Source organism: Galleria mellonella, unplaced genomic scaffold (genome assembly GCF_026898425.1).
Source record: "Galleria mellonella isolate WM207_F2 unplaced genomic scaffold, CSIRO_AGI_GalMel_v1 utg159, whole genome shotgun sequence".
NCBI classification, from domain to species: Eukaryota; Metazoa; Arthropoda; class Insecta; order Lepidoptera; family Pyralidae; genus Galleria; species Galleria mellonella.
Genome location: NW_026442004.1, coordinates 4074476 through 4095613, shown reverse-complemented (window position 1 = coordinate 4095613; position 21138 = coordinate 4074476). Strand labels below are relative to the sequence as shown.

At 36.4% G+C, this 21138-nt stretch overlaps 3 non-coding genes across 3 annotated transcripts; all 3 read right to left on the bottom strand.

Moving 5' to 3' along the window:
- Nucleotides 1-12637: 12637 nt before the first annotated feature.
- On the bottom strand, nt 12638-12708 carry Trnag-gcc (transfer RNA glycine (anticodon GCC)). Its single transcript has one exon. It is a non-coding gene; the product is annotated as a tRNA-Gly (tRNA).
- Nucleotides 12709-16916: 4208 nt separating this feature from the next.
- On the bottom strand, nt 16917-16987 carry Trnag-gcc (transfer RNA glycine (anticodon GCC)). Its single transcript has one exon. It is a non-coding gene; the product is annotated as a tRNA-Gly (tRNA).
- A 2364-nt stretch (nt 16988-19351) lies between these two features.
- On the bottom strand, nt 19352-19422 carry Trnag-gcc (transfer RNA glycine (anticodon GCC)). Its single transcript has one exon. It is a non-coding gene; the product is annotated as a tRNA-Gly (tRNA).
- Between the last annotated feature and the right edge of the window lie 1716 nt (nt 19423-21138).

Genomic DNA, 21138 nt, shown 5'->3' with positions numbered 1-21138 from the left:
AATCCATCAGTTTTGTCATAAAGTTTGTATTGCAGATAATTTTACTATATCGTCTATAATAGTTGTAATTAAAAAAAAAGTAGTATAAATATAAATGTAATGTAGGTATATATGCTAACACGTAGGATATTTTATATACTGACTAGCTTTTACGACTATTTCGTTCGCGTGACCGGTATATATTTACTGACCATGTTAAAAGGTATCCTATGTCCCACTCCATCCTTAATACATGTATACGAAATTTCATAATCATTATTCCAGTCAGGACTTTCCAAACTAAAAAGAATCTGGGGCCAATAAAAATGACCAAATTCGTTGGGGAGCCGCAAAATATTTGTAAGATAAAATGCAGTTATAATATAATTTTGTTATTTGTATTACTATTTCATTATCTTTTACAATTCTGTCAACATCAACATCTATATTGGTACTAGCTAAAAAAATTTGGCGGGCTGCATCAATTCAAGCCGCGGGCCGCATGTGGCCCGCGGGCCATAGTTTGGAGAGCTCTGATTTAAGTTATTAAGGCACTATGAAGTAACAAATCAATTCACATTTACATTTATAATATATTAGGTCGATGATCCTAGGCTTACAAGCGGTACTAAACCCTTAAGTCTTCTTAAGAGAGATTTTGTCTCAGTCTGCATGTTCTATCGGTTGTACAACTGTGCTCAGAGGAATTAATTGTTCATTAGGATTCTCACAGCCACTCTCTATCATCGTACAGCTCGCCATCGACAGGTAGTTCACTCCCATAATTTTGTGCCTAGATAACCGCCTACAGCGCGATTTCAGAGATGTTTTCTCCCACATACACTCAAGTTTTGAATGGAGGCCCTGTCGAAGTTTTTCCAAGAGAATACAACGTGGGGTTCCTCAAAAAAGGAGTAAAAAGGTTTCTTCAAGGTCGGAAACGCGCGTAATACCCCTGGTATTGCAGGCGTTCATAGACTACAGTAACCGCTTACCATCAGGTGGGCCGTAAATTGCTTTACCACGTCAGTGGTATAAAAAAATCGGGCATATCCGCGGGAAGCAAGAAATTTACAACTATTACAAATAGTAGAATTTCTTCTTCCACAGTATTAAAGTTTTAAGTCCCCGTATAGGTCTACCAAAATAATTACCAACTTCACTATATAGTTGAAAACCTAAAGTTGTTCGAACTTGTTAAGCCTGAACTATCACAGAGTTTGTAATTCGCTCACCGAACTTCGGAAGTTAAAATGGGGCATAAATTTTGTGACGTCATTAGTTTAGATCGTAAATAATACAGTGAAGTACGACGTACTATCTCGCCACGCGACTTGCGGTCTGCCAGTTTTTGCAACTAACTAAATAAATAAGCTTTTTACATATAAATAACCCTTACATATTGATGTCTAGTCCTGAACTAAATAGAGTTTGTTTGCCGGTTCTTCCTTGCTAAAGTTACGTTCTGAATGGGCGGTAAAATAAAAAAAATAACTATTCAAAATGTCTTAATTTAAATTTACCTAAACAGAAACATTTCTTTCTTTCTTGTCTATGAATACTTTTTTTATATATAATATTTAATAAATTATAATAGAATGACACCTTACAATACCAGGTCGACCACGACATGGTCTCTCTTGATACTATTTTGGTTATTGCCCAGTGAATTCGTCACTGTGAGCCTGACCGACTTCACCGACCGACCGCTGACCCTAACCTGACTTCATCCTCACCTATCATCAATCACTGGCACCCTGCCAAAGTATCATCATGATCATGTCATCATTTAACTATCTCTACTGAACATAAACCTTCTCCCTTGGGGGGATTGTGCCACTAATTGCCATGTTTGGCAGGCAGATTGGCAACCGCAGTTAGGCTTTAGAAATGTTTTAAGAGGGACGCTGCTACTCATCCCTCGCCCTCCCTTAGTCGCCTCTTACGACACCCACGGGAAAGGAAGGGCTGGTCTATTCTATACCGGGACCACACGGTATACGCCAACGTATTTCGGTTTACATACCATTTTTATCTATTAAAAAATCTTACTATAATCAAACTTTCTTACATAAAATGGGGTTTTTTTAACGCATCATTCTGATCACTATCAAATAATTAATACGAGCAATCGGCTGTAACTGTCAGCCATTTGCAAAGCAGTCTGCGGAAGGTGGAACGAGGCCGATTTATATTGCTAAACACAGCGATAAATTTAATGGTACTACAATCGAAAATTGTTTGGCGTGTTTTATGAGAGCTTTTAAACTCTATTGATTGGTGTGATCGAGGCGATTTGTCAATAGGAATTATTTGCCTATTGTTACATAAATATTCTACTGTTCAAATTCAAATTTAAATCATATTTATTCAAATAGATGTAGTTACAAGCACTTTTAAATCGTTATGTTTTTTTTTTTTTAAATCTATTGCAGGTTTCGACAAGTTGTTATCTGCTAAGAAGAGCCAGCAAGAAACTCCTGGTTTCTTCTAAAAATGTGATAAAATATAATTAAAATATTTTATCGCGTCTTATTGTGATGTCTTAAATGTTAATCTAGGATTATAGATCCATATAAGAACTTTCATGCCACAGACAGGCAATTTTATACGTATTATACAAATACACACGCAGGCACCCACGTACCCATGCACGCGCGCACGCATGCACGCACTCACGCATACATGCAAATACTCACGCGCGCACACACGCACACATGCAAACTTATATTTTACACAAGTCATATGTATCTGAAAAATCTCAAGAAATTGTCACGTAATCTCTAACATTTTATTCTTACTTACAAATTGAATTTTAAAACGTCGTACCAATTGTAATAGGTTTGAAATTGAGTTTCGCATTGGAAATGTGGGATTCGGTTCTAAGTGAAGACGGTTATAGATTATCGAACGTAAGACTAGCAAAGTAGGTCATCATTCAGCACTGTTCTATATCAAATGGACCTGTTACTATGCTAACAAAACTGATATGAGATTTTATCCCGATACTAGCTACGGCCAGTGACTTCGTTTACTTTATTTTTTATCATGTACTTAACTTCATTCAAATTCTATGTGCTTGTAATATACCCTGACTAGGGGGGAAAGGGAATTAACAAAGTAATGCGGACTACCAGTCCCATTGCTAGCAATATACCCTATCAGGTCAACCTCCCCGCGGTTCCCCTGAAAACCATCATGCCGAATTCCTGGTGTATTCATCACGATGAGTTAACTGACCTGCTTTTTCATTCTCACCTATCATCTCCCACGGATGCCCCGACAGCGCCGTTAGCGCCCATCATGATGAATTTATCAGGAATTAACAATAATAGTTTCCAGGGAGAACCGCGAAGAGGTCGATCTGGTTGGATATATTGCTAGCAATGGGATTCTCAGTCTCCATTACTAACAATCCCTTTCCTCCCTGAATGTGTATTTACAGGGTACAGAAGTATAACACATTAGTCCTTAAGAACGACAACGCATGGGGAGTATCATGGGTGAAAGTATACTCTGTTACGTCCATGGTACTGTTCACTTCTATAGGTGATGGTTACCACTTTCCATCAGGCGAGCCATCGGCTTGTTAGCCATTGTTAGTTACATAAAATATATCCTCAGATTACTAAGATGGTTTAATTATGTTTAAATTTTGACAAGTAATACGCACGCTGCCGAATTTCCGCTTTAAACCCTCTTAACTGGAAATTGCATACGAAAATTAATACTAGTCACTGCCGTCGGGTTTCTTTACGCTAATTAATCCACGCCCGCGTTGTTTTCAGCGGCTCGTATGTGTGTATTAATTTTATTTTGTAATGTCATCGTCATTATTAACTTCTTTAATGTGTTTGGGTTAGCAAATTAATTCCTGGTATGTTATAATGTATAATTTGTCTTGTTTAAGTAAAATTGTTTGCGGTACATGTTAAAACTTTGTATCATCATTGTATTATGTCTGAATCATATACATTATTATTTATTTTATTATTTTGACTTTGAAAAGACGAAGAAGGTTGAATCGTCATATATCATAAATCTATTTTTGCTTCGTCTCGGCATAGAATAGGCCAATCCTTTCTTTCCTGGGAATGGCGGGGGATGGGCAGCAGCGTCCCTCTTAAAACATCTCTAAAGCCTAACTGCGGTTGCCAATCCACCTGCCAAGCGTGGTAACTACTGGCATAACCCCCCCCCCCCCTCCAAAGGTTCAACAATGGACAGTTAAAAGCTATAAAAATATAATGGTGATGATATAAAATGAGATGGCGAAGGATATTTGTTTTTTTTTTTGTCACGGACTGTGAATATATTCCAATTAGATAATTAAAAATGCCGCTTGAATGTCACATATAAAAAAGAGAAAATTTATTTTAGTTTTTAAACAGCGACTTTGATGGCATCAAAATTAATATTGACTGGTATCTAATGACGCCTGTTTAATTTTAAAAATAGAATACGACAAAAAATGTTGAATAGAATCTTGTAGACATAAGATTTTTAAATATTTAAATTTAGAATATTTTAATTTAAATTGTAAAATCAGGGTACGACAGATCTGATATATCTAAAGAAGATCCTTAATATTAAAACTAAATAGTTTTTTTAACAAAGTTAACAGCAAAGTACGTCCTAATACTTCCAAAAAGCCATCTAAAAAATAGCTCAGAATTTTCCTTATAGCAATCTATAGGGGAGGACCTATATTCAGCTTCTCTACAACAGTGGACAGATAATGGCTGAGAAGATGAATTTAAAAAATAATTATCAATGTCGTTTTGAATTAGAGAAAATATCACATTTCAAGATAAACACAAACAAAAATCCAGACGTACTGAGAAACTGCTTCTTACGGAAATATCTAAAAAATATATTCTATGTAACAAATACATTACCAAATTTATCGCCTCTTTAGCCGTACCGACTTTCTTAATGCTCATAAAAGTTTATGTGTCCGGTTCAGTTTCACATAACGCGTTGTAACGTTAGGTTTTTTCTTCGAAATATTCGTATATTAGACCATGTAGCAGCAGCCTTCGGTTTTTCTATTACTACAGTTCCAAATAGATATTTTTTTTTTATTAAACTTTTACTCGGAATTCTTCAAAAACTGTCTTATTTACTAAGCTACTTCCATAAAATGTTAGGTCTTATCTTAAGTAATGGGTATTTTTGTCTTAACTTTAATAATAATATTTTAGTCCATGCAATCCTCTTTATATTATAAAAATAAAAGTTTATGAAGTTGGATGGATTTGCAGTTGTGTTTGCATGGATCTGTATCGGTTTGAAGGATGCGATTTGGCAGTGAATTTACAGGGTTCGCATACATGGTAACGCATGGGGTATCATGGATGAAATAGTACGCTCTGTCTGTTGCTATGTCAATGATATTGTTGATGTCTGTAGGCGACGGTTACCACTTTCCATCAGATGGGCCGTCAGCTTGTTTGCCATTCTAAGCTGCATAAAACTATATTTGTTACCCTTTCATGTAAAATTTACTTAACAGATTTGAATGAAATTTGATATATACATAGACAAGAATTAAGAAAAACACATTATACTTGATATGTACCTATGTATTGTATATATATTACCTCTGTACTTGGATTTAATTAATGTATCGTTACTATATCCGTTCCGCGTATAGAACCCCTTATATACACAATATACGTTTTGTCTGGAGTTTTAGAGCGCTCGTCTAGTTTTTGTACCATTCAGACCCTTATTCATGAGCGATTTACGCCTTTTCGACAAAATATCTACAAAGGTAATCCGGATTTATTTAAATTAAATAAATTTCGATACTGATTGTCGATGGACTTAGAGGAACTTTAAAATTTTATTTAATCAGGAAATGATTTTGTATCTTTAGATTTTTTTAACAGTGATTTAGTTATTACTGTGTAGTAATAAAATAGTTTTGCTTTTTGTGTGTGTGTGCGTGCGTACATGCGTGCGTGCATGCGTGCGTGCGTGTGTGCGTGCGTGCGTGTGTGCGTGCGTGCGTGCGTGTGTGCGTGCGTGCGTGCGTGCGTGCGTGCGTGCTTGCGTGCGTGCGTGCGTGCGTGCCTGCGTGCGTGTGTGTGTGTGTGCGTATGTATAAAATGTGTTAATTTGGTACATACAACATTTAGAGGATTTTTCGAAAACATGATTATTTAATTTCATTTACTCCATGAGTTCTGGGCGTAGAATGGGCATCCTTTCTTGTCCCGTGAGCGTCGTAAGAGACGACTATCTGTTTCATGCACGCCATTATCTGTCCACTGCTGGATATAGACCTATAGACCTGGAGGTGATTTGTCAGTAGTTGTCACGTTTGGTAGGCGGATTAGCAACGTAGTTTTGGCGTTATTTTAAAAAAGACACTGCTGCCCATTCCTCGACCATTAAGTTCCCTTAGTCGCAAATTACTACACTCACGGGAAAGGAAGAGATCGCACATTCTATGCCGGGACCACACGGCAAATTTCCCCATAAAAAGCAATTTATATCAAACTACAAAGTACATTGTACACTTACGCACCATAGAGTCTGTACATAGTACGGGAAACAACGCAAACGTTCTCAAAAACAATATTTATTTTGTTTATTTTTATTTATTTATTCTTATATTGCACTGCATGTCAGTTGCCAGATAACGTATTATTTTTTATTATTATATTATACATTCATGAATTATATTATTATATTATATAAGATGTAGCTAAATTTATTTACTTTTATATTGCATTGAAGTTAGCAGTGAATGCATTATTTTACCAATATATCAGATTTAGTGATAATATAGGATGATAGTATAGGATGAAATTGGATTCTTGCAAAATTATGAGCGACATTATTACCTCGCTCAATGGATGCACGTGCTAGCAGATAATAAAAGAGACTCAGCCAACCAGTCAGCCAAATTGTGCACGAACGGGTTAAAATAAACATTGAAATTTTGTTCTGCGTCGCATCTGTTTAATAGTGATGGAATGCAATGATAATGGCGGAATTAATTTCTAACGTTATTTATATTATAAATTATAATATATAAATATTTATTGATACTTCTTAAAAGTCGATATGTAATTTAGACTTAAATATGGCCGCATGTAGGTACTTTTTATTATAGATTTTTTTTATACAACTTAGAATGGCAAACAAGCTGGGCCGTCAGCTTATCGTCAGCATATCACCTGATGGAAACACAGTCATGCAAACACAACTCGCCTTCATTGAAACACGAATGAGCGACTTTTGTACCATATCGATACACAGGTAACTGAAAATGTATGATAAAAAAGGCTGTTTCGTCCATGATCAATTAAACAAGAATTAACCGCTATGCGTTGCCTTTCCTGAGGACTCAGGTGTTATTCCAATGGGGTGTACCCTGTAAATTCACGCCATATTCCACCCTTCAAATTTGTCGATATTACACATGTTTTATTTTGTTGAAAAAATTGGCCATGGATTGTACAACTCTAATCTAATAACTAGGGGGAAAGGGATTGTTAAAAATGCGATCTAAATGCGCCATTGCTAGCAATGTACCCTATCAGATCGCCCTCCACACGGTTCCCCCTGAAAGCCATCGTGGTTAATTCTAGTGGAATTTGTCACGAACGGTTAACTGATGTGCTTTCGTCGTCACTAATCATCCCTCACTGGTGCCTCGCTAGCGTATACCGATGGAGCATGTGGGGTTACCATTTCGTTATCATCCATTAAAAAAATTAGCCGAGGTTTTCCTAAGAGACTACAGTATAGGGTTCTTCAAAAGGGGGTAAAGAGGTTTCTTCAGGGTCGGCAACGCACGCGTAATGCCTCTGGTATTGCAGGTGTTCATAGGCTACGGTAACCACTTACCATCAGGTGGGCCGTATGCTTGTTTGCCACCTCAGTGGTATAAAAAAAACTAGTTTTATAACTGAGCATCCTATTATTCCCTTCCTTTCCCGTGGGTAACGTAAGAGGCGACTATGGAAACTTAATAGTCGAGGGATGGGCAGCAGCGTCCCTTTTAAAACATTACCAAAGTCTAACTGCGATTTCCTACCTGCCTGCCAAACGTGGCAACTACTGACAAAACCCCCCTTTTTGGGGGAGGCTATGTTTAACAGTAAACAGTTAATACCTGATGTGATGATAAAGATATTAATACGACGATCTTGATAGGGGCAATAAATAAGAAATAAATATGAACAAACAAAAAGAAATATAATAGAAGTGGTGAGGCGACAAATTAACCCAGTACAAGTTAGGGATGTGACGCATCGGTCTTTATTTGGTATTCGAATATTTTAGTAATCGATAAAACCAAATCGTAATCCACCACTGCTTCGACGTAGTTAGGTAAAAAGTATTGAATCCTGACTCGAGTCTAACGATTGAAGCAAGTATTCGAATATTTGTACAAGTATTTGTGTACTTCGTCAGGTTCGAATAATTTTGCAACCTTCTGGAATTCATTTTTAATGAACATAATAAGCGGCCCATCATTTAATAATTTTTCTTTTGGTAATTAAGAAGAACGTGTATATATATATATATATATATATATATATATATATATATATATATATATATATATATATATATATATATATATATATATATATATATATATATATAACATTATATATATAAAGTATATATGTTAAGATTTTCTATGTTAATGTAACAATAACGTTACCTAGCAACTGGTGTACCTAAAGTACCTAATTAAAAAACTACAGTAAAGCGGCCAGTTACATTTTTTTAAATTTCAATTCAACAATATGTAGGTATGTATTTAACAATAGATGGCGCTGTATAATACGTTCAGTGATTCTGGTATTAGGTTTACGAATAGGTAGTATTCGAATCAAGATGACGCGGCATATCACTACCCCGTACGTGTAATGCTAGATTAGCATATTAATATCTTACTTGACAAACTCTTTTCTTATTGCACCGCACGCACTAATATATGTATTGCTCTATAATAACAAATACATTACGTATTCTTTGATGTAATCGTTATACATTTACAAACTTTATCTAATGGGGGGGTATTAGTAATGAGGTTCTAATAACCTCATTATCCTATCAGGTCGACCACTACACATACACAGGTTTTTTTGTTGTGGAATTCGTCACTATGTGCTCAGATTTTTTTTAATGAATGCTACTGGAATGGTAACCTCGTCTGCGCTAACGGTATACGCTGGCGGGGACATCAGTGAAGGATGATGTGGTGAGAATTAAAAAGCAGCCCATCGTGATGAAAAAATCTGGAATTCAGCACGTTGGTTTCCAGGGAGAATCACGTGGAGGTCGACCTGACAGAGTGTATTGCTAGCAATAGGCCTGGTAATCCGCACTACTAACAATCCCTTCCCCCTTATGGGCTCAGTTACCCCATCGTGACTTGACTTGCTTTCATCTTCACCTATCATTCCCACCCCACCAGCGTATACCGATAGCGCAGGCGAGGATACGATTCCATTATCATCCATAAAAATAAAAACCTTTATCTAATCTTGGGTGAATCGTTAAATCGTACCGTCAAGAAAGGTACAAATAAAACCTACAACTGCAATGAAACGTGATAGAATGGCAATTCTCGTGCCAAAATTTTACGCGAGCGTAGTCAGAAGGAATTTCGTTTCAAAGAAAAGACTTTACAATTTGATACGGGCTGTACCTGTGTTTGCTAACAATTCTCAGTTTGAAACTGAATGAAATTGACAGAATTTGAATTCTAATCCTCATTTGAAATCAAATAATCGAGTTTAATTTTAACTAAGTATTATATAACAACACATTGGAACATTAATTAAAGATAAAAAATTTTTTTAAGGACACTGCCAACTGGTAGGCTACCTAGGAGATTTGCTGCGTGTCTACACTGTGTGTGTGTAATTTCAAAGAATTTTACAACCCGGTTTATAATTGACGGAGTTATGAGGTAACTAGCATAAAAAAAACTCAACTGAATTGATAGTCTATATATCATCAATACATATGTATAATAAACTCGGTTGCTGTATAAGAAAAACTATAAGAAAGACAGTAGAACCAAAAACAATGATTTTTAGAATTTTGTCTGTTCGTCTGTACACGTATATGTACGAAGCAATAAACTGAGTTGTGGTCATTTTGTATTGCTATGGCACACTCACAAACAAAAGTTGTATTTGGTTTTGTGTATTTTTTGTCATTTATGTTGAAGACTTTAATTTTAATAATTACTGTTTTGTTGCCTTGTTTTTCTTTTTGTGTACGTATGTATATATTAATATAAAATAAATTATCTATCTTATATATATATATATATATATATATATATATATATATATATATATATATATATATATACCAACCTATTTATATTAAATGATTATCAAAGCATGTATATATAAGTATATATTAAAATATGCCTAGAAAAACTAACAATTCACTGTGACACAATAAAACGTATGTGTTTACATATATCAACACGAATTCTCATAATCAACACATTGAGCGTTAACAAATGCGTATTGTTATAGATAATTGAAGTTATTCTTTGTATAGAAATGAACAGTTGTTGCCAGTAAATATACTATAGTGACGTATTATTTTACTACTAATTGTCCCCCGTGGCTTTGCGTGACTAGAACTTGTTCACTAAACGATATAAACTCCATCCCATATAGGACATGCACATCAAAGTAATTGGTTAATCATTTAAGGAGTTAAGAGGTAATAAACAAACTCACTTTCACATTTATAAATAATAAGTATGCATTATTACCTCCCAAGAGCAAAGCGGCGTAACTCAATTATTCACCAAAATAGAGAAATACTAATGTCGCGCCGACCGCGATGTTATTAAGGGGCAATTGACATCATACGTGACCGAAGATATAGTATGCCGTTAGATAGGAATATTTTATACGTTGGTATATTTTTTTTAATGGATGATAAAGGAATGGTAATACACCTAATTCGTGTTTCAACCGTGAAGCAGTTGTGTTTGCATGGCTGTGTTTCGGTTTGAAGGGTGGGATATGGCGTGAGTTTACTGGGTACAGAGGAATAACACCAGAGTCCTCAGGAATGGCAACGCATGGGGTGTATCATGGGCGAAACAGTATACTCTGTTATATCCATGGTACTGCTCATGTCTATAGGTAACGGTTACCACTTTCCATCAGGTGGGCCGTCAGCTTGTTTGCCATTCAAAGTTGTAAGTATAAAAAAAAAACACAGCCTGCGCTTTGGGTATACACTTGCGAAGCACCAATGACGAATGATAGATGAGCATGAAAGCAGGACTTTTTTTTAATGGGTGATAATGGAATGGTAACCCCACCGCATTATCGGTAATACCGGAGGGAAACCCGTGAAGGGTGATAGGTAAGAATGAAGCAGGTCAGTTAGCCCACCGTGACGATTCTAACAATAAATCAATCACGATAGTTTCCATGAGGGAACCACGAGGAGGTCGACCTGACAGGGTATATTGCTAGCAGTGAGGCTACTAATCCCCACTACTAACAATCCCTTCTCCCCCCAAGTTAGCTCATTGTTACAAATGCAAGAAGTTTTAATCACAATGGTTTCCAGGGGAACCGCGTGCAGGTGGACCTGACAGACTTGCTAGAAATAGAAGCATTAGTCTCCATTAGTAACGCTCCCTTTCACCCCACGTCGATATATTAGATAAATTAGCCACGATGGTTTCCAAGGGGAACCGCGTGGAGGTCGACCTGATAGGGTATACTGCTAGCAATAGAGCTGTTAAACCCCTATTACTAACAATTCCATTCCCCTAATAAAATAATAACGATCGCCTAAGATATCAACATACGCTAGAGTACCAGTATCGAATACGCTTTTCGTCATAGGAATATGTCAATGGGTCAGGAATGGGCAACAGCATCCCTTCGCAGACAGGGGGGAAGGATTGTTAGTAATGGGGTCTAATGAACCCATTGCTAGTAATATACCCTATTAGGTCGAAATCCACGCGGTTCCCCTGGAAATCATCGCGGTTAATACTTGTGGAATTCATCACGATGGGCTAACTGACCTGCTTTCATCATCTATCATCACTCACTGGTGCCCCACCAGCGTATACCGATAGCGCAGGTAGGGTTACCATTCCATTATCACCCATTAAAAAACAACATCCCTTTTAAAACAAGACCAAAGTCTAACTGCAGTTGCCAACCTGCCTGCCAAGCATCGCAACTACTGGCAAAACCCTAAAATAGGTGAAGGCCTATTTTTAGCAGCAGACAGATAACGGCTGATATGAATCATCATCAGACGATAATGACATTACTTCGCAGGAAAACAAGGATATTTAGGAATTTTACGAAATTTTTAAAACAAGGTAAGTGTCGATATTTCAATCAAAATTGATTTTAAATGTTTCCCTATAATTTCGTCAGTTCTAAATGATTTGGATTTTTTTTTATCTAATACTATATATGTGTATACTTTCAGTATTGTCACATAGAAATTTTATCAAAATCGATATAGTAGTTTAGTTTATAAATAAAAATAACTGGTTCTTCCGCAATAAATATCGGTTTTGTTATGTGAAACACAATTTTAAGGATTTTTACTTCACTCTGTATTGGTAATAGGGGTGAAGGTGATAAATTAAAAATTACAAAAAAAAAGCATCTGCATCGACCGGGAATCGAACCCGGGCCGCCCGCGTGGCAGGCGAGCATTCTACCACTGAACCACCGATGCTCATGTCGAAAGTTATAAAAATATTTTTTACTTAAATCACTACGATTAAAAATAGTGATAGTAAATGAAGATGCGCACGCGCATTTACGTGTTTGATTCAACTTTCTCAATAATGTAACAAATTAAAGTATTATAGAATGTATGTAGATGTATGATGCAATGTATCACTAAATATATCTCGTGGCTTTATCCGGATAACATAGTATAAAGTATTTTATTACGGATTTAAGTAAGTTTCATTTACCGAGTCGACCTCCCAGCGGTCCTCCTAAAAAACTATCGTGCTTATTACTTAATTAATTCATCACGACGAGCTAACTCACCTATCATCCTTCACAGCGCAGTTTGCGCAGGTGGGGCTACCATTCCATATTCATTAATTAAAAAAAAAACATAATGTTAATTCTTGAAAATTCGAGACGGTGGGCCAATTAACTGAGAATAATCTCACCTATCCTTCTTTTAGATAACGCCAACGAAATCCATGGGATTATTAATACAGTTTCACCAAACAAAAAATAGCAACAAAATTGTATTAAAAAAACGTATTTAGATCCCACTATTGGGCATGGACTCCCCATAACATCTTACAATTACCATTCTGGCCAGCCTTGATGTAATTCAATCTTATTGTGGGAATTTTTCTTCTCATCTACCAGTATGTTTTTCTTTGTTTCCATACTCTTTTCTACAGAATATATCTATTCCATGATCACGTTATAAGATCCAAGCAGTACAGACCTTAAGAGAGGATGGATTACTGTGCCACATACATGAAAAATAAGAAATAATCTATGTCACTTATTATATTCTTTATTGCACTAAAACATACAGTAACAACAATAAGTTAATAACAATGTTAGCAAAGGCGAACTTATCTCTAAAAGAGATCTCTTTCAGTCAACCTAGCGCAGTGGCATAGGAAGCAGTTTCTGTTATTTTATGTTCTATAAATTTTTGTATTGTGTTTTCTTTTATTTTTTCTATATTTTTATGAAATTTGTACAAAAGTCGATTGCTTGGGTACCTCTGTCCCATTCGTGTTTCTGCCGTGAAGCAGTTGTGTTTGCATAGCTGTGTTTCGGTTTGAAGGGTGGGATATGACGTGAATTTACTGGGTACAGAGGAATAACATCTGAGTCCTCAGGAATGGCAACGCATGGGGGGTATCATGGGCGAAACAGTATAGTCTGTTATGTCCATGGTACTGCTCATGTCTATAGGTGACGGTTACCACTTTCCATCAGGTGGGCCGTCAGCATGCTTGCCATTTTAAGTTGTATAAAAAAAAATCTATCAATTTTGTACCTATAGTAAGGGGAACAATGGGGCGGCGCCAAGAGATGCCAAGAACCAAAATTGGCGCTGAAAGGTGCTATAAAATTAATAAATGAATACATCAAATTCAATTTTCGAGTTATCCAGCGCCGCGTACGTCAAAGGCAACCTCGTGTCCAAGGCATGATAAAGTGAAGTAACACGTTCTACTATAATAATTAATTAAATATTAGCTACCTATCAATGTAATTTTGCTACACACAAACAAGGTTTCATGTACTTACTTTTCATAAGAGCATTGTAACAACTCTATATTATGTACATGAATGCATTATAATGATAAATAAATAATATAATTTATTTATAAAAATACTACGACAAAAAAACATACTGTAGGACATTTGTAAAACCGTATGTTTCTTGCTCAATAAATACAAGGGTAGTAGCAATAAAATACAAACGCGGACGGGGTTCTAAGATAAACTGTCGGTACACACACGCCTAGGTGCCTGCGTTTGTCTTAGATTTTCCTATTATCTTGTATACTATAGAACACAATATATATATATATATTGCACTTGTAAATTACATTGTTAATGCATTTATAAATGTTGTGAGCAAGGGTGGATTTATCTCTGACAGAGATCTTTTCCAGTCAACCTAATGCAGTTAGAAAGCATGTTGTTAGCGGGTAGTTGAAGTGCTACGACTATTAATATTTAAAGTACATAAACAAATATACAGTTAAATAAAATATTATGATACATAATAAAATATTACATAAATACATATACTTACTATAAATAAATATAATACCTACCTACTTATACAATAATTGTTAAAATAAATGAATATACTACTTACAATAGAAATGTAGTTGAATGATTTTAAGGTTTGACAGTTCAATTATAAAAATGTAAAATTAAGATTATGACTCAAACAAAAGAAAATGTAACTTCAACCTTTTCTTGAAAAAGATAATTGAAGGGCTCTCTTGTATGTGGGAAGGGAGTTTGTTCCATAATTGGGCAGCTCGATACGAGAAAGAGTTGCCCATAAAATGTGTTCTACACAAAGGTAGGTCGAGAATCCTGAACTTCCAGAAAACTGAACTTGACAGGAGCCTTTAGGACGGATTGGTGGTGGTAATAACGTAATATATACGATATTATATGTATACCAAATGTACGACACTATAAAGTAACAAATAAACATACAAATTACTCACTTTCACATTTATAATATTTCATCCTGCACACATACACATCAATTATCACCTTTCATACATTATCCTTAATCACTATGTATATTTGTATATAAATAAATGACAAAACAAATGTCAAATGACAAGACAAAAACAAAAAAATAATAATAATAAAATAAAAAAATAAAATAAACGTATTTACAGTAAAAAAAAAAAAACATTTTTATGTGCATATCATAGCTTTCATCTTTTTTTTTTATACAACTTAGAATGGGAAGCGAGCTGACGGCCCACCTGATGGAAAGTAGTAACCGTCACCTATAGACATGCGGACTGATTGCGGCTCCGTGTGACAGGACTCATAATCATTATATATTTAACAAAAAATACCAAATACAAATTCAAGAAGAGGAAAAGGACCAATCCGGTGTACATGAATTACGCATATACACCGATGGCTCCAAAACTGAGAACGGTTCAGGAGCCGGAGTCTTTTCCTTAGACCTGAATATAAACGTGCACATACCGCTTGGTGCACACACAGCTCAATATTCCAATGCGAATGTGTTGCAATAACCGAGGCTGCTGCAGCTGTACAAAAGCTAGGAATAAATGGTTATAGCATTAGATTCTTATCTGACAGCGCAGCAGTACTAAAAGCATTACGAAACAACAAGACAAACAACAAATTGATAATTGAATGCCACCATTCACTGGATAGGATATCTTCCAATAACCGAGTTATCCTCCAATGGATAAGAGGGCACAGTGGATCTTATGGTAACGATGCCGCTGACAAATTGGCTAGAAGAGGCTCAGGAACGAGGGTGGTAGGCCCGTATCCACTTCTTCCTCTTCCGTTCTCGCAACTTCGAATTTGTATTCGTCAAAGATCCGCTGACATACAAAACCAAAGATGGATACAGGCTACTGATTACAGACAATCAAAATTGGCCGTATCTACCTTGAATCAACGACTATCAAAACGTTTATTACATCTAGATAGAAAAAACCTCAAAATAATGATAGGGACAATAACGGGCCATTGTCCATTAAACAAACATTTATACACAATAGGAGCCACAGACAGCCCTTTATGTCGAGGCTGTTTCGACGCTGAAGAAACGGCTGCTCACGTAATCCTGGAATGTGAGGCTGTGGCCCATCAACGTTTAGAAATCCTCGGAACGATGAGGTCACTCCGTGAGGTCTGTGAAGAACCCAGGAAGCTTCTGCGCTTCTGGGCGGAGCTAGGTTGGCAGTACTAGCCACGACTCATACGCACAATGGCCCAAATGAGAGGCTAAGCGCGGAAAACAGAGTCTTTCTCACATTCACATTCACATTCACCTATACACATGAGCAGTACCATGGACATAACAGAGTATACTGTTTCGCCCATGATACCCCCCATGCGTTGCCATTCCTGAGGACTCAGATGTTATTCCTCTGTACCCTGTAAATTCACGCCATATCTCACCCTTCAAACCGAAACACAGCCATGTAAACACAACTGCTTCACGGTAGAAACACGACTGGGAAACACGAAGGATAATGTATTCAAATGCATGTGAGATAAAAAACTTATTTGTATTGCTTTCAAATGAAATTAAGTTTATTAAACACATTAGTTCTCAATAAACATTTGTTACATTTATAATAATATAAATCTTTAGAAAGGACACTTGAACATATATTTAATGGATATTTATATTTAAAAAAGACATGCATCGACCGGGAATCGAACCCGGGCCGCCCGCGTGGCAGGCGAGCATTCTACCACTGAACCATCGATGCTCATATCATACAATATAAAAAGAGCATTCATTTAAATATCAGTATATCAATTAATAATGAATATACACACACATTATTTAATCAATTGGGTTTTTTTATGGATAAAAATGGTATAGTAACCCCGCCTGCGCTAACGGGATACGCTGGCAGTGCACCAGTGAAAGGTGATAGATGAGAATGAAAACATGCCAGTTAGCCCATCATGATAAATTCATCAGGAATTAACCATGATAGTTTCTAGGGGAAACCGCGAGGAGGTCGACCTGTTTGGGTATATTGCTAGCAATGGGATTTTTAGCCTCCATTACTAACAATCCCTTTCCCCCTATTCAAATGGGTTGTAAGAATAACCTTCACTTGAACCATATCGAAAAACAGTAAAAGTATGTTTGCGCAATCCATGATTCTACCATTAGGAAGGAATTGTTCCAATTGATACCTGCTACTGGATTCCACCATCGTACACTCCACCACACTTGAGAGGACTTGGATTGTTAGTAATGGGGTCAAATAGCCCCATTATTAGCAATATATCCCGTCAGATCTACGTCCACGTGGTTCCCCCATCGTGAACAATTTTTGTTGAATTCGTCACGATGGGCTAACTGACCTACTTCATCCTCATCTATCATCCTTCACTGGTGCCCCGCCAGTGTATATCTACCGATAGCGCGGGTGGAGTTACCATCCCGTTATCATCCATTAAAAAAATATCCCAATTGCTAGCAGTATACTTTATCAGGTCGACCTCCACGCGATTCCCCTTGGAAACCATCGTGATTAATTCTCGTGGAATTCGTCACGATGGGCTAACTGACAGCGTAAACAACTGTAAAGCGTTTTCATACGTGATATTTTTTTTTATACAACTTAGAATGGCAATCAAGCTGACGGCCCACTTGATGGAAAATGGTAACCGTCGCCTATAGACATGAGCAGCACCATGGACATAACAGAGTATACTGTTTCGCCCATGATACCCCCCATGCGTTGCCATTCCTGAGGACTCAGATGTTATTCCTCTGTACCCTGTAAATTCATGCCAATTTAAATGCCATCATGATCATCCTCATATAGAAAGAAAGAAAGAACCAAACTTTATTTTACAAGAAATATGCGACGACACCCACACAGGGGTTAAAAAAAAATCCATATATTAAGAATTATAATAAAGAAACAACACAATATATATATATATATATATATATATATATATATATATATATATATATATATATATATATATATATATATATATATATATATATATATATATGAAATATAAAATTAAAAAAGAAAAAAGAAAAATAAAACAATTCGTATTATAACAATTTCATCAAAAATGAGTGTGTGTGTGCGTGTGTCGCAATACCTGCAAAATGAGGTCCGTGCTCAGCATTATGCTGTAGTATCAGGGACACTACAGCGCTGATTTTCAGCACGAGCCTCGCCAACCCGCGGGGTCCTAATAATAACAATAATGTTTGAACAACTTGACCTACACAGTGGTGTGCTTAAAGTGTATTGTGTAAAAAATAGAAATAATATCAGCCTTTAACTGTCCACTGCTGAACATAAGCCTCGCCCTAGAGGGGAATTTGCCAGTAGTTGTCACGCTTGGCAGTCGAATTGGCAACCGCAGTTAGGCTTTAGAAATGTTTTAAGAGGGACGCTGCTGCCCATCCCTCACCCTTCCTTAGTCGCCTCTTTCGACATCCACGGGAAAGGAAGGGGTGACTGATTCGATGCCGGGTCCTCACACGGCATAGGATAAGCTATACTACTATTATAAAAATTTTGTTTGTTTATAATGGATAAATTAAAAAACTACAGAACAAATTTTAAAAATTCCTTCACCTATAGAAATAAAATGCTACATTAATCATCATCATTTGGTCCTATATCTATCTAGCAGTAAGCAGATCATGACAATGACCTTCCAACATGTGTGATCGGGGGTGAAAGAGATTGTTAGTAATGGAGACTGAGAATACCATTGTTAACAATATATCCAACCAGGTCGACCTCCTCGCGGTTCTCCCTGGAAACTATCATGGTTAATTCCTGATGAATTCATCATGATGGGCTAACTGGCCTGTTTTCATTCTCATCTATCACCCTTCACTGGTGCTCCGCCAGCGTATCCCGTTAGCGCAGGCGGGGGTACCATACCATTTTCACCCATCAAAAAAAAACATGTGTGATCGTCCGCTTTTATAGATGTATACATTGATAATTATTTTTATAACCGACAGGATTTGTCCGTTTTGGTCCCATACTAAGTAATTACCAATAATTCAGATCGCTCTTAGAACAAAATTTTACATGATCCAAAAATTTATTATTAAATAGTAGTAAAAGAACTGCATCGACCGGGAATCGAACCCGGGCCGCCCGCGTGGCAGGCGAGCATTCTACCACTGAACCATCGATGCTCACATTGAAATTTATAAAAAGAGCCTTCATCTAAATGTTACCATCGCATTAGTGAAGATGCGCACGCGCAATCTACTTGTGTAGAACATTCACTTGAACTTGACCAATTCAAAGGAAGTGAAGGTGTATTTGCGCAATCCATAACTTAAGCAAGTAAAAATGCACATAATCTTTAATCTTGTAGGTTTATACCAATTTGGTTACAAGAATGTTCATAGTGCGTCTTTTACCGTCCGTTTATTACAGCGTTTTATCTCTGTAACAACAAACCTTATTAATTTGGAATAGTTTTGTAATTATTTCTTTTGTAATATATGTGGGCCAAACACACATATTGCAAAAGAAAAAATTGGAAAAATATCTACTTTCATTTTTGCTACTTGGTCGAAAAAGGGTACATAAATTTTCAGATACATTGTACTATTCCAAGTGGGGTATCATACGAAAGAGTTTTATTTATACATTATGAAATCGTTTTTAATTACTTTTTACTTAATTTTTGTTCAAAAATGTCGAAAAACATACGACTATTATATTCGAATTTCTCCGTAGCTTCACTGTGAAAAATTTGAAATAACTACATTTATGTATTCACATTATTCATATACATTACAATAAAAATAAATCGATATTTTTGACTGGCATTGATTTTTTGTTAATTATCAAAAAGAAAATTCAAAAACAATCTTAAGATCCCAAAACCGAATGTCAATTTCAACCTCTAAATTTATTACATTCATTTTTGGTCCATTTAGAAGTATGTATCATCTGTTTTATGCTTCATTGGACATATAAATCATTGTCCACTAAATCACATCAAAGGCCTTTATCTGTAACGAAAGGTCTATAAACTCTTAATACCAATAATCATCATCAGCAAATCAGCCGTTACTGTTCACTGCTGAACCTAGGCTTTCCTTATAACGATACCAGAGGGAGACTTTTAACAAAAGTCGATTGCTTGGGTACCTCTTTCCCATTCGTGTTTCAACCGTGAAGCAGTTGTGTTTGCATGGCTGTGTTTCGGTTTGAAGGGTGGGATATGGCGTGCATTTACTGGGTACAGAGGATTAACGTCTGAGTCCTCAGGAATGGCAACGCATGGGGGTATCATGGGCGAAACAATATACTCTGTTATATTCATTGTACTGCTGATATCTATAGGCGACGGTTACCACTTTCCATCAGGTGGGCCGTCAGCTTGTTTGCCATTCTAAGTTGTATAAAAAAAAACGAGGAGGGGGTGGCTGTAATTGCCGCAGCTGGCAGGCGGGTTCGCAATTGCAATTAGGGTTTTAGTAATATTTTAAGAGGGTTGCTGCTGCTTTTTCACAACCATTAAATTCCTTTAGTCGTCCCTTACAACACTTACAGAAAATGCAGGGTTGGCCTATTCAATGCCGAGATGAACATAACATTCAGTGCCCCTGGAGCGTATAGCCTGGCTTTTCTGCTTTTACTTTACTTTACCAAAAATTACATAAGTAAGGTAATTTTAAGATTTTTATTATTTAACTATGCTTAAATAACTAAACGGGAAGGGGAGAGAAGAGATTGTTAGTAATGTGGACTACCGATCCCATTTTTTTTTATACAACTTAAAATGGCAAACAAGCTGACGGCCCACCTGATGGAAAGTAGTAATCGTCGCCTATGGACATGTGCAGTACAATGAATATAACAGAGTATATTGTTTCACCCATGATACCCCCATG